This window comes from Ailuropoda melanoleuca, chromosome 4, assembly GCF_002007445.2.
Source record: "Ailuropoda melanoleuca isolate Jingjing chromosome 4, ASM200744v2, whole genome shotgun sequence".
In the NCBI taxonomy this organism is placed as follows: domain Eukaryota; kingdom Metazoa; phylum Chordata; class Mammalia; order Carnivora; family Ursidae; genus Ailuropoda; species Ailuropoda melanoleuca.
The window spans coordinates 140680676-140695247 of NC_048221.1; the positions used below are offsets into that span (position 1 = coordinate 140680676).

Here is a 14572-nt window from a genome sequence, read left to right on the forward strand (position 1 = left end):
ACCCCACTCAGGGCATGAAATGATGTATATTTTAATTTATTTCTAGAGTGAAAAGAGGCACTTCAAGATCATACCTTTTTAAAGTTGAAATGTATCCAATGTGTTCATCTCCCAGGCCTTGTGCCAAGTGTCCCACAGGCGTCAACTCGTTCAGTGCCTGTGAAAATCCAGACTATTCATTCCACTTTGGAGATGAGGAAATCAGGGCTTTAGCAGAGTGACTATCATGTCAGGGTCACACAGGAAAGAAAACGCCTCTGAACTTACTGAGAACAGGGGCGATTAGGTCTATCCATCTGTCTGCACCCGTTAGGGTCCCAGTGGGAAACATGCGTCAAATAGGAGAACTCAGAAACTCCTATCCACACAGGGGCTCATCACAAAGGTGTGGGTGAGGTGTAGGGGTCTGGGGGCCTCCTTCCAATGAGCTGTTATCTCCCGAACCCTGAGCAGTGGGAGGAGGGGACAGAGCACCTGCCGGAGCCTGCGAAGAGACACAGGTATATAGAAAGGGATGCCGTGGGAGGACCTCCAACCTTCATGCCAGGGAACAGCAGCCCGAGGGGAACCTGGCAGGGGTGGAGCCAAGACCTCCATCTCCGCCTCCACTCCCCAGCTGGGGAAACCCACCAACCCCACCCAGTCCTCCCCCGGAGCCCAGAGGGCACAGAGTCCTGCTGATGCAGCCCGGGGACCAACTCCCTGCCTCTGCATGCAGCTGGGTCTCAGCTCTTAGCATCTGTCCTGACTTCCCACCTGCAACCCTGCTTCTCCCCATACGGTTCAGCCAAGCTCACTGCCTGTCTCCTGCCTGGTGTCTCCCTCTCTCTCCTGGACTCCCGCAGAGGGATACAGATGGCCCACAGTGATGACAAAGAAGGCACCTTTGTTTTCAGGGACAGACATCTAGACGAAAACCTGTAGCACCAACACAATGCAGGTTGAGGAAGGCCAGGCGAGGCCGGGAGCTTCTCTGTCCTAGAGTGGCCGGCCCTGGAGGCCATCCTGTCCCACCTAGTTTGGGGACCAGCGCGGGGATGACATTCACTCATGTTTTAACCATCAGATGTTACTACCATTCGTTAGCACTCCTGCCGATGCACCTGTGGGAGGCTGTCCACACTCATGAATCACTGCACTTGTGCATTACTTCACCTACCCACTCATTCATTCATTCATTCATTCACTCATTCATTCATAAACATATAATAAGCACATGCAATGGACATGCATTAACTTACTCTGTGCTGGAACAACAAGGAAACTTGAGATGCGGTGTGTCTTCAAAGAATTTTCAGGCTACTAAGGGAATAAAACATCCCCACAAATAATTGTAATTCACTTTGGAAAGTGGCAAAACCCACGACAGGTAAAATGTGTTCATTGTTGAAGAAAGGGGTGATTACTGCTATCTTTAAGTCAGATGCTCAAGGTTCAAGTTCATCCCTAGTGGAGAATTTCCTAGAACCGTCTTCCTAGAAACCTGGAATCATTTGGTCCCAGGACTGGGTTCTGGACTGTGAACTCCTTTAGAAAGGGACCCTCTGACTGACGCTGTCCGGTGTCCAATGACACACGGCCTGATCCTGTCCATCAACGGGTCCTTGTGTGGTCAGCTCCTCACAGGGCGTCCCTCTCTCTTCTCAGGGCTCGCAGGGTGAGAGGTGGGTCCAGCCGGCGTGTGCTCAGCCACAGCCGGGTCGGGCTGCCCGGGCTGGGTCTGAAGTGTAAGGAAGTGAAGCTGTGTCCCCAGGTGACCCAGCAAGCCCAGGTCAAGGCCAGGTCACCCGGTGTCCAGGATGGCACTCCGTCTTCATCATCCCACGCTGGTGTAAAACTGGGTAAGAGGGAGCTAGATGGGATAAAGCGAATCTTCTCTTTTATTAAGTTAAAATCAGTTCATAATGAGAAGTGATGCTGCCAGGCTTGCAGACACAGTGTCTTGTCCTCTCTTTAAGCCTCCATGGAAGCGGTCCCTGTGTTTGAGAACTGTCTCTCCATGTCTGTGCTCCTTACTCTCTTGGGAGCCTCTGGGGACCAGAATCTGTACCTTATCGGTCCCAGTGGCTGCTCTACCAAGCAGTGCCTGGCTCGTGCTTCCTGAGAGAATGCCAGCACTGACCCGTTCTCCCTTTCTGTAGCATTTATAAATCTGTAGCACCCATACCCACTGCAAACACACAAAGTGCCTTTTATTGATGTTCTTTCGCCCTATTGCCGATAGTTCTTACTAAGATACTGTCAGAATATGACATCAATGCCCACTTTATGGGTAAGGAAATGGGGCCCGTGGTCTACTGAACAATGGGAGCTAACATTCGTCAACCTGACTCTGTGTCGGGGACTGTGTGAAGCACTTTGGATGCCCTGCCCCACCTTGTTCTCAGGAGAAATCTGTGAAACAGTGAAATTATGATCTCCAGGTTTCATATGATGAACTGAAACACAGAGACGCCTAGTAAAGTCCCCCAAATCACCAAGCGGTGAAAGGGATGAGCTGGGATTTAGGAACAACTGGTTTCGCTTTAGTGTTCAATACTTATTGACTTTAACCACAGGGCAAGGTTGCAGAGCTGGCCGGCCCCAACACACCTTCCTTTGGTTAATGGCTAGCTTTATGACGTTGAGAATGTCTCCATCTCTTAAGCCTTGTCTTCTCCATCTTTGAGAAGTTACACTAACACCCACCTCACTCATACAGGTCTTGCCCTGTGCGTCCTGCAGAGAAAACTGAGATCTAGCCATCGGTCTCTGGCTTTCATAGCGCCAGCATCTCTGATTGAATTCTTGCATCCTCAACCCTGCTTGATATACCAAGGAAGTATGCCCACCATCTGCCCAGGCCTGGACCCAAGAAAAATACTTCTTCAAATTTTGAAGGTCAGAAGAATGTTGGAAAAGAACTCACTATTCGAAAGCTTAACATCTAAATGTTACCATTTCATATCTGTGTGACCTCGAGTAGTTCATGTCAATTCCATGCATTTACTGTCCACATCTGGAAAATAATCATAGGAACAAGTACAACAACAGTAATTCTTGTCAATTGAATAATATGAAGATAAGTGGGAGCATGGTAAACAGGTTTTAAGAATAATAATGACCAGTGAGATGTATGATCATTGTTCCTACAGATTCATTCGTTCCACATTATTGGAACTCAGAAACGCCAATGGTTGAACTGAGCGAGTAACCCAGCAGGTAGGACGACAGTCTCGAGTCCGAGGGTTCAGGTCTTGGTCCGTGGATACAAGCCGTGCTCCCCACCTTCTCTGCCCAGAGATAATCCTTCCTAGCAAGCGATGTAGCAGAAAGCTCATGTGTTCTGGAATGAAACACCATTCTGTGACCTTGGGCAACCTCCTGAATGTTTTAATATATCCGTGGATATTTATACTTACCAAAAGGGGACTATAATAATTCGCAGGGCTGCTGTGGGAATAAAGAGTGATGCTCAAGCTACAGAGATTAGCTCAGGGTTAGACCTGAAAAAAATATGTTTTCTTCTTCCTTTGGATAGAACTCTTTATGAAATGGAGGGAAGACATGGGAAATTTTAAAGCTCATAGTTGCCGAGTGTTACTACTGACAAATAAAATTGCTGGTCCTTCTCTCTTCTCCTTTGCCAACGCTTTGATCATTTTCTTCACTTCAGACTCCATTTGCAAGATGGGAAGTGTCCAGGAGAAATATCCCCAGCAGAATGTTTGCATTCTTACCAAATAAAGGCTGCCTATTTGAGGAGAGGAGAGAGTGTTTGTCCTAGTTCCCTGGTAGAAGCCACATTCTCTCTCCTTCTTCCAAACCACCGATGTGCTTGTGTATCTCTTTTCATACCTTGCGTAAGAGCCACCCACATGCATGAATGGATAGACGTGAAATAGGTTTGGGGAGCTGAAAGATCTGGCCATAACTTCAGGTCAACAGTTTTTATTTCTGATACCACGGGACCATCGTTGTGATTTTAAAAGCTTCAGTCCAATCATCTACAAAATGGGGATCAAATGAGGCAAAATGTGTAAAAGTTCTTAACACAATATCTCAAAGATAGTAGAAAGTTTATAAATTTCTATTTCTCATCATCTTCCCCCACAAGAGCATAATTTGAATTTTACGTAGCTCTGTAGAACCCATAATGAGGAGAACGTGTCCTACACAAAATATGCTCTTGGTAAATGCTTACAGAGTGAAATTGAGTTATAAATATATAGATAGTGCAATACGCTAGGGATACAACAATATTCTTTGTTATAAAAAGCACCAGCTCAGCACACAATTTTGTGTATTTTGAGTGTAGGCATTGTCATTTTAGCTGAAAACCCACAGCGTCCAAACTCTTTTTTTTTTTTGGTTGGTTGATTTTTTACAGATGATCTTGAGAGAGGCAATGGTTTCAGGGAAAGAGTAAACCATTTGGAGTCAGAGTTGAATGTAAACACATCTCTTAGGCTACATGAACTTGGGGGATTTATAATATTTTATTGACTCAAAGGTGCCATTAATTAAGAAAAAGTATATGTACCACTACAATGAAACAAAACACTGCCATTACAGTGAGGCATGATTGCTGATGCATTAAATGCAAGATGAATCCTTATTTCAGAGGTGTTAAGGGGAAATGGGATTCAAGGACGTATTTTATTCAACTTCTATGATCCTCAGTTTTTCCATTAGAATAATAAAGCTGAAGATAACTAAGAAGATATTGAAAGACTCACATGAAAAAAGAGTATAAATGTCCTTTTCAAACTCTAAAATACTGCAAATATTATTTATAGACAAAGACTTCTTTTAATGAAAAGCAGCTTTGAGATATGAAACCTCTCTTCCCCTCCTGGTCTATTTTTGTGCTAAATGTTTCTCGGTATTGTTTTCTCCCTTGGCAATGCCCTTATTGGCTATTTATGAAATGTCATGACCAGAAAGCTACATATTTTGTGTTTATTTAAGTATAATCATAGAGAGTCCCTGGATTTGTGCTAGTTGGCTTAGGTGTGGACCTCTCAAAGGGGTTGTTTATTTGTTTTTACATTTTAATTGTTTTTAGTAGTTATCCAAATACAACATTTGTAGTTTAATAATTCCTCAAGAAAAATTCAATGTCCCATTAAGATTATTCACTTAAAAGAATTAACATCAAATCCAACCAAACCCAGAGAACACAAATAAGAAAGCCAATGTCACAAAAAGAAAGAAAGAGAGAGAGAACGAACGAACGAGCCAGATCAGGGAAAGAGCTGATAATGAACTGTGCTTTGGAATTTTTCAAATACATCCAGGATATCAGATGAACACTTTAATGGCACCCTCAACATATTCATTTGACTTCAAATTTTGGGAAGGGGTGGGGGAAGAGATGCTTTCTGGGATCTCTGTTACACTCAGTGTCAAATGACACATCTAAAGGAGTACATGTCATTTAAATGAAAAAAGTTAAATGTTGCATATTCATTGTCTCCTGGGCTTTTGCCAATACCTCTCGATGTGACAAGCACCAGTGCCAAGAAATACTATGATTAATGCCTTGTGAGGCCCTCCTGTGTTTCTGATTTTGTAACTCCACTCCTGCTGCCACTGGAAGAAATGGTAACCGTTCGCTAAATCTGATTCTTTTTGGGTAAAGCTCAATGAGCTAATGACACTCAAATGTTTTGCAAGTTACAAAGAGGGTGGAAAACTGTAGAATACCACAATGAAGGCATTAACAAAGTCACAGTATTTGACAGGAATAATTTTCAAAACTTAAGAAAGAGCAAGTCCCCTGTACATAGTCCAACGTTCACCCTAGGGATGAACCCAGGTTTCTGCACAGATTGCATTAAGGTTATGTTCCCCCATCTGTGAGCATTTGACTAGAGTGTGTCCTTCACTTAGGATATCTTCCTCCCCCACCTCTCCCCTGTTGGGATCCTACACGTTTCCTATTTCAACTGTGCTTCCCTCCTCCCATAAAATGTTCACATCTCCATGCATCTCTCTCTCAGAAAGCATTTCACTTTACACATTCCGCATACACTCACAATAGCTCTCATTCCAGTTACTCGGGGATGTAGAGATGTCTGTCTCCCTCTTAGATTTGAATTTCTATGTTTTATTCATATTTATAATCCCAGGGTTTATGCATAGAATTACTCAATATTTGTTGGTTACATTTTATTTTAAATAATAGAAAAAAACCCACCTTTGTCATAGGGCCGGGGAATGAGATGTTATTTGATGCCATAAAACAATGGTTGTCACATGAAACAATGGAGGGCACCAGTCACATGCTGCACTCTCATGCCCGACAATGGCCCCAGGAAAGCCAACTCCACCCTTCACTCCCACTGAGGAAAAACATAGATCCAAATAAATGAAAAGCGTATTATAAAAAGAGAAATCATTAAATTTGCAAACCTAGTATTTTGTTTTAGTAGTAAAATACTTAAGACACACCTCAACTTTTTGCATGCTTGGTTTGGTAATTCTACACTTGAGAACGATTGTCACGGGACAGTGCTCGCTGAATTTCCCACGGCGATTGCCTCAAACCTCACCCACTCCCTTCCAGTCACCAGACACACTCCAATCTCCAGAAATGTACTTTACTTTGTCTCTTATCCATTTCTCCCCATTGGCCCCACGGACATTTGGGTCCGATGCTTCTGGGCTGTCTGGGCGGTCCTGTGAACCGCAGGACCTTCAGCAGCAGCCCTATTGCCAGTAACAATCCCCAAGTCATGACGATCAAAAATGCCTCCAGACATTGCCAAATCCTCCACTTGGAAAGGAGAGATCGCCCCAGTTTCCAATGACAAACACAGAGACTCCTCTGGCCACGGTCCCTTAAAGCGGAGGACGGAGACTATGAAGCTAGCAGAGCTGAAAGGAGACATGGGTCCAGGGGGCAACTGCGTATTGAGAGAAGCCCAGAGTGGTTAAATACAAGAGTGAAGAGCAATGTTTCTAGAATAGAAACGTGAGTATATCACTTTTTTGGGGGGTGGTGTGCAGAGGGAAGAGGGAGAAAAAGCAGCACCAAGCCCCATGCAGACCCTGAGATCACGACCTGAGCCAAAATCAAGAGGCAGAAGCTTAATCGGCTGGGCCCCCCCGGCGCCCAAGCACGTCACTCCTGTGTTTCAAGCCCTGCCCTAGCTCCCTGTCCCCGGAGAGAGAACGCGGCGGAGCGCGTGGCCAGGGCCCGTAAGGAGCTCGCTCAAGGTCTTGACGCCCGCTCTGTGGCCTCACCAAGTTACTCCCAGGCGTTTGAGTGTATTGTGTTCCCTCGGCCTACCTTCCTGGCAGACATCTGTGTCTCTAAATGCCATAGTCGACATTTCTTCGCATGCGTGTCTGCTCCCCGCCACTAGAATGCAAGTTCCATGAGGCCTAACTGTTGGAGGACAAACTCCTAACTCACCATTTCGTCCCCAGCACCTTATTCGATAAGGATGGTGGAAAAACGAGCACAAGTCTTTTTATTTTGGCGAGTAGACTGGCTAGCCTGGAATTCCCTTCTCCCCCTCATTTTGTTCATTCTTAGAAATTCAGTCTAATGCCCCTGAAAAGCCTCCAGAGACTTAGATCTTCTTCTTTGATTTGAATGTGCCCCGCGTGTGCTTCCCCAAGAGCTTAACGTGCACATTCGCTCACATGCCAGTCCGATGCCCGCCCTCCACTCCCTCCATCGCCGAGAGCACGGACCCAGTGGCATCACCCTGAGAATCTCAGTATTTAGTGCTGGTGCTCGGCTGGCAGAAAATGTTTTATTTTTTAAAAAAGAACATCTCTATCATTTACTTTTAGCTTTTCTTTTTTGAGTCCAACATAAGCTATGTCTCATCCTGTGTATTTTCCACAGAAAACACATCGAACACAACATCTGGCAAAGAATACGCTGTTAGTGAACACACCGTATTTGTTGCTTCTTTGTCGTTATCTGAAGCTTTGGGAGCACGTGCCGTGTGAAGTCTCAGTGAAGCGTGCTCGGGGATAGAAAAGATTGCTCCCTGGCTGCAGAGTGCTTGGATGTTTCTGAAGGTCGTCCATGCTCCATCTACACCCCCTTGAGCTCCTTTTTCTCTTTAGTATTTGCCTGCCCAGCTTCAAGGTGCCTCTGTCTGCAAAGGTCTGCCTGGGACTGTTCATTGAGGGTGACCCTCCACTACCAGTCTGCAGGCATCTGGAGCATCTTGGGAGGTCCTCCCCACCTGCTACTCTGCCCCCAAAGAACAGGGAGTTAGAAACTCAACTACTCCCGGGGGTCCAGACACTGTGAGCACAGCTTTGAGCCCACAGTCTCTTGGCCAGGAGCAAACCTTTGGGCCTTTCCTGAAGTCACATTCTTGCTTTGCTTCTTCCCTTCTCCTATCCTGGTTCCCCCAATCCCATACCTGCTTCTCCTTGGAAGACTTCCTTAATAAATCACTTGCACACACACACTTGTCTTAGGGTCTGCCTCTAGGGAGCCAGTCTAGAACAATCTCTCCCTCTCTACTAATTACTTGTAGGGAAAGAGGGCGGGGCTGGCTACATAGTTTATGGGGTTCACTGCAAAATGAAGATGTGGGTCTCTTTAAAAAGTACTACAAATTTCAAGCAACAGCAGACCATTCAACTGAGACTCAAGAGTTGCGCGCCCTGATGTCAGCTCCGCTGGCTAATAGCATTCAAATTTCCCGCATCCAGCGGGAACAGCTAGCTAGTGACACAGATGTACAGAGTTTGGACGGATCCTTTCCTTTTCTCTAAACAGTTTTTATTCAAAGTATTATCAGTATAAAATTAGCTATAGAAATGGAAGACATATGGGACATCTTAAAAAAAAAATAAGTCCAGCAAGATGATCTATGACGCGTAAGGGAATTTTGAGATTCATTCCTCCTGGCAAAATTCTGAGCACACAGTAGTCACTCCAAACATACTCATTGACTAAGATATTTAAAATTTTTGAGTTTTTTTTTTAATTGGTTTCCTTTGTATTTGACACTGTGAGAAGCACATAGGTTCAGAAGAGGTGAGTTAGAAAAGATGAAGGATCTCGGTAATCACAATGATTTTGCAGATGGGAAAACCGAGAGTGGTATATTTTAATGAATTCTGTGTGGTCATATGCCTGATATATGATTGCAAAGAATTATGGTGTTCATTGCTTCCCAAGAACAACAGGGTGTGATTTATAATTGTTTGTGGAAATTGTATTAATATAAACTTGAAATATCACCAGAGGGGCAGTGAAGCTGTGTCAAAAGACAAGTCTGCACACGCGTGATTTATCTATAGCATGTAACAAGTCACCACAAAATTCGGCAGCTTCAAACCACATGCATTTGGCTTGAAGAGGGAGCTGGGGAGCGGAGAGATGGAGAAATGGGGCATTTCGCAGGGAAGGGGCCGGGTGGAGAGATGGCAAAGCTCAGAGGCTGTTTGTGTTCATGTGAGAACAGATCTCCGGCTTTAGACAGAAAGCCAGACATTATGTGTGGGAAACTGGGAAGACGTGTAAGATATCTGTATACGCAAGTGACAAGAGCAGTGGTGCCATTTCGGGTGTACCAGCTGCAGGTATGAGAACCTAAGAGGAGGAGGGGTGAGCCAAGTAAGGGTGTTGTGAAGTTCGGGCTTCATGGGAAGTTATGGAAGCAATCCTAAAGACGTAGCCGTGTCCAGAGAGGAAGAGGATGGACAGCTGAGGGGGCCAGTGGATGTTCACCCCGCCCCGGGTGACTGTGGGATTGGTGGGCGGTGGGGGAGAAGGGGCGTTAAATGACCAGATGACATTACAGCTCAGGCCTGGGCATGCCATGCCCATTCACCCTCTCCCCCAAGCTCCTCACAGATTCCCAGATTTCCCCTACGCAGAACCTACTATGAGTAGGGAAGCTGTTTGTAGGAAGAATAGCAAATGTAGGAAGCAGGTGTTTGAGTGAACCCCTCAGATGCCAACAAGAACTCCAGATTCTGGGTCCAGGAGGCTGTATGCTGGTTTAGGGGCTCAGGGGCCAGACTGGACCCATTAATGATCCACAAGGAGCTGTCCTGCCGGGGGCCAGGGAAGTTATCTCAAAGGACAAGTCCGGGGTATAATAGTTGTCTATGGCCTTGTAACAAAATATCCCCACACTTAGCCGCTCAGCACAGCACGCAGGGTCTGAGGTCAGAAATCACGGAGCAGCTAGCAGGATGCTGCCGGCTCAGGCTGTCCCGCAAAGGTTGCCATCCTCGCAAGGCCCGAACATCAGCTTCCAAGGAGCTAACCACAGGGCTGGCGGCTGGAGGCAGGGGTTCCCTGGCATGGGAGGCTCTCCTGGAGCAGCTGGCTTCCCTCAAAGCAAGTGATGAGAGACCAACAGAGGGGGAAAAGAGAGAGGGGGGGAGAGACAGAAACAGAGACGGAGAGAAGAGAGAAAGAAAACTAGACAGAGACAAAGGGAGAGAGAGACAGGGAGAGAGAAGGAGCTTTGTGACCTGGTCTCAGTGTCAGACACCACCCTGTCCTCCCTATTCTGTGTGTGAGACAGTGTCCAGCTCACACTCTAGGGGAAGGAAACTGTCTCCACCTCCTGAAAGGAAGACTATCAAAGAATTTGTGGATCTATTTTTAAAACTACCACAGGGAGTGAACTGGGCTGCGAGTGAACGTGTCAGGAAGCTGGAGAAAGCACCGGGCGGGGGAAGGCCCCGCTGCCTGCACAGCCGGAGCGCGGGGAGGAGTGCAGCACAGGGCGCTGGGGCCACGGTGGGCACCACGGCTCCCGGCCACGGGAGAGGTGTGGGCAGCTCCGCACCGGTCCCGGCCCGAGGCCACAGCCACGGGCTCACGGGCCTTCGAGATTACGCGATATTTCAGTTGCCTGAATTTTCATTCTTCTCGCCCCCAGAGTGTTCCAGAATCAAACCCGATCACCAGATAGTAAGGAAATGGTTTAGGTGCGCCTCCCTGAAAACTTGAAATAGGCAGATGCCAACACACACGGGGCAAGGAAGCGCGCTGTGCAGGCGTGGACATCTCGAGGGCCTGCAGCGCTCACGCTCATCGCCCCAGCACCCCCACGCCCGCCCCCACGTTCCTCCACCAGACCGCCCCCCAACCCCCACCCCGGCCGCCGCGTTCCTCCGCCAGACCTGCCCCTTCCAGCCGCTGTCCCTCTGCGTCCGCGGCAGCACGCAGATTCTGCTCCTCGGGCCACGACGATGACGGACGCGCAAAGTACACGGTGGGTGACTGGTGACCCACCGCGCGCGGTCTCCTGGCTCCCGGAAGAATCCCACAGCTCCTAAACTTCTCTGATTTGGACTCTGAGCCAAGACAGCATGATCTTACTGTCGCCCCTCCCTGGGAGGCTTAAAAAAACCAAGTTAATAACAATTGCAGAGCATTTACAGCTGAAACATCTGAGATCCCTTGGCTCCATTTTCAGTGCTGGGGAAAAAGAAAAGACCAGAGGTCTGCGGGGGAAGCCCTTCAAGGCCACATCGCAGGGGCAGACCCCGAGGATCCGGAAATGTGTGCTCCATTCTGGGCTGCGCGTCGCAGGCTCTGACTAGTGGTTCCCGACGTCCTAGCAACTTCTGGCCTACGGGCCCCCTCCCTATATTGCAGTTTGCCATTTCTGCTTGTCAGCAAGGTAGGGAGGACTTTCTCCCCACTCAAACCTCCAGGGTTGCATTAATTTTATTTATTTATTTATTTATTTATTTATTTATTTATTTATTTATTTATTTATTTATTTATTTATTTATTTATGGCTTCCATATGTTCACCTGTCTCTTAGTTTGCAATATCGTCTGCCAAGAAACCCGAGATTCGAAGGAGGACCTTTGAGCAGCAACCCCTGTGCTATAATTAAACGGCTTCTGCCTTGAGTCCACTGCACACACCTCGAGAAGGCACCTGCAAACCCCCCCCCCCCCTCCCCCCCATCAAACACCTCCAGGAGGCGTCCCTACTTACCTGGCTTCCGGTCAACCTGTTACTCCCAGAGCTCTCTGAGGCTAAGTAGGTCTTACTGCAAATAGGGTCCACCGCCTTCTGCTCCATTATCTCCACCATCGCCAGACTGTGCTGTCTCCTGGGACCCGCACCACGGAGCCACTGTAGAGAATAGTGGGGGGTAAATGCAGTTCTCATGTGACCACTCTTCATTCCACAAAACAAAATGTAAAAAATAAAGAAAAAAATAGGATGCACAGTGTTCAATTGGCCTCCTATGTTCTGACACAATGTTTTTCTTTTATGAGGGAGGTTTCTTAGAGTGTAGAAAAACGTGTTTCAGCAAAGGAAGGCCAATTTTCAAAACCACTCATTTGGCAAATACACAAGCTCTCAAGCTGGAAAGCCCTGCTTCTGGTTCCTTGCAGTTTACCTAATCCAAAAGCAATGGGAATCACGTTGAAAAAAATGATCAACTCTGCCAATAGCCTTGGGCTTTGCTCGCGTAGTAACAAACACAAAGGGAGGTGACGATAAGGGGCTGCTCATGCGATTGAAATGCACTGCCATCCGCACAGAGCACCAACGCCCGCTCCAAGAGCTACCAGGCACAGAATTTATGGCGCCCTTTAGTTTACAGCTGTACCGCCCTCACTATAAATGCTTTCATGGGATCAGCTGGTTTATTCCTTGGCTAATAACCCATCCATTCAAGCTGGAATGTCTGAGTCAAGAGTTTCACTTCTACAATATGCAGTGTTTGATCAGACAATAATCGATAGATCTCCTCTTTCTAACGCCATTATCAACTTCCATCATAAGTTTCTCACCGTCGTATGGATCAAGTTCCCCCAAATAACGAATAACAGTGCTCGCACTCTTACAAACTGGCTGGCATTCCAAGTCTGCAGGAGCCCCTATAAATCTGCTTTCCAGCATTATTCAATGATGCGTCTTCAGCATATTCTTTTTCTTGATGTTGAATTGCATGTGCTTACCAGAGCAGAATCAATGAGGGATAAAAATGCTACAAGGATATCTTACTACAGCCATTCTCTTCTAAACCATCCATTTGCAAGAGATTGACTAATTAAATCACGCCTTGGGTCTTCCTTTTAGCAAGAAAATGCAGTTAGCTAATCTGAGCTCATATGCTAACACTAGAAATAGGCGTTTTTCACATAGGACACAGGACCGGAAGTCCCACAATATATTCTTCCTTATTTGTTGTTAGTGCCTGTGGACCCAGGCCTGCAGCCACAGCCACACAAAAATGGGCTTCTGAGCAATCACACCATTTGGGTCCTCCATACAAATCACACACCCTCACTCGGCTTCTTGACCTTTATTCATTAATTGATTCAGTAAATGTTTATAAAGCATGCAATGTGCCCCAGGCAACACTGACCTCCTTACCTGTTTTCTGGCTGTGGCTTCACTCACCCCTATGGTTCTGTCTTGTTCCACACCTCTGGCCCTCAGTTTTTGTTTCTCTTCTCAGTTACAGTCTGGGAGCTTACCTCAAGCCAGATATTTTCAACCAGCCCACTGTCCTCCTAAGGAAATAATGAGATGATATAACGTGAATAACACTAAGATACAAGACTGAGTATTCCAGTGCTAACACCTTCTTGACATCCTATAAATAGTGACGGGGGGCAGTATGGACCCTCAGATCCTGCCTGCTCCTAGGAAGACTTTTCTGTAGGAAAACAACTAATCCAAACTAGTCCTAAGATTACTAGGGAGATGCAGGGGACCCGGGAGAGCCAGACAGCCTTTCTAAAGAACAGATCTGAAGGACTCACACTTCCCCAAAGCTCAAGGCAATGTGGTACTGGCATAAGGATACACATAGAGATCAGCAGAATAAAATGAGAACCCAGTCCTAAACTCGTATTTATAATCAACGAATTTTTGACAAGGTTGCAGGCAAACGCAATGGGGGAAAGAATAATCTTTTACACAAATGACTGGAAAACTAAATACCCACACACAAAAGATGAAGTTGGACCCCTATTTCACATCATATACAAAAATGAGCTCAAAATTTGTTATACATTTAACCCTAAGAGCTAAAACTGTGGAAGTCTTAGAAGGAAACAGGAGTAAAACTTTGTGACCCTGGTTTCAGTGATAGTCTCCTAGAGACGACACCAAAAGCACAAGTGACAAAATAAAATACAAATCAATTTGACTTTATCAAAATCTACAACTTCTGTGTTTCAACATATACCATCAAAAGGTGAGAAGACAATTCATAGACTGGGAGAACGTATTCGTAAATCACTTATGTCGTATGAGACTTATATTCAGGATATACAAAGAATTCTTACAACTCAATGATACAAAGACAATCTAATTTTTTTAAATAGGAAAATAATTTGAATAGACATATTTTCAAAGAAGACCTACAAATGGCCAATAATCCCATGACAATAGCAGACAATAACAAGCGTTGGTGAGCCTGTGGAAAAATTGGAACCCTTGTTCTTTGCTAGTGGGAAGCAAAATGGTATAGTCACTTGGGAAAACAAGTTGGCAGGTCCTCAAAATGTTAAGCATAGACTTACCATATCACGCAATATTCCACCCCCTAGGTGCACACTTCAGAGCGTTGAAGATATATGTCCACACAAAAACCTGGGCACAAATGTT

At 46.1% G+C, this 14572-nt stretch overlaps 1 long non-coding RNA gene across 16 annotated transcripts in view; it reads right to left on the bottom strand.

Annotated features, from left to right (window-relative positions):
• LOC109489947 overlaps positions 1-14572 on the bottom strand; it is a 78548-nt gene that overhangs the window by 15142 nt on the left and 48834 nt on the right. For 9 of the 16 annotated variants that reach the window (XR_002143106.2, XR_004625116.1, XR_004625127.1 and 6 more), the window contains 5 exons: positions 13331-13470; positions 11936-12076; positions 11107-11325; positions 6182-6326; positions 75-3986 (listed from right to left, as the gene is read on the bottom strand). This is a non-coding gene — a long non-coding RNA (uncharacterized LOC109489947). The remainder of the gene's footprint in view (positions 1-74; positions 3987-6181; positions 6327-11106; positions 11326-11935; positions 12077-13330; positions 13471-14572) is intronic. The other 7 variants (XR_004625129.1, XR_004625126.1, XR_004625123.1 and 4 more) reach the window with 7 other exon arrangements.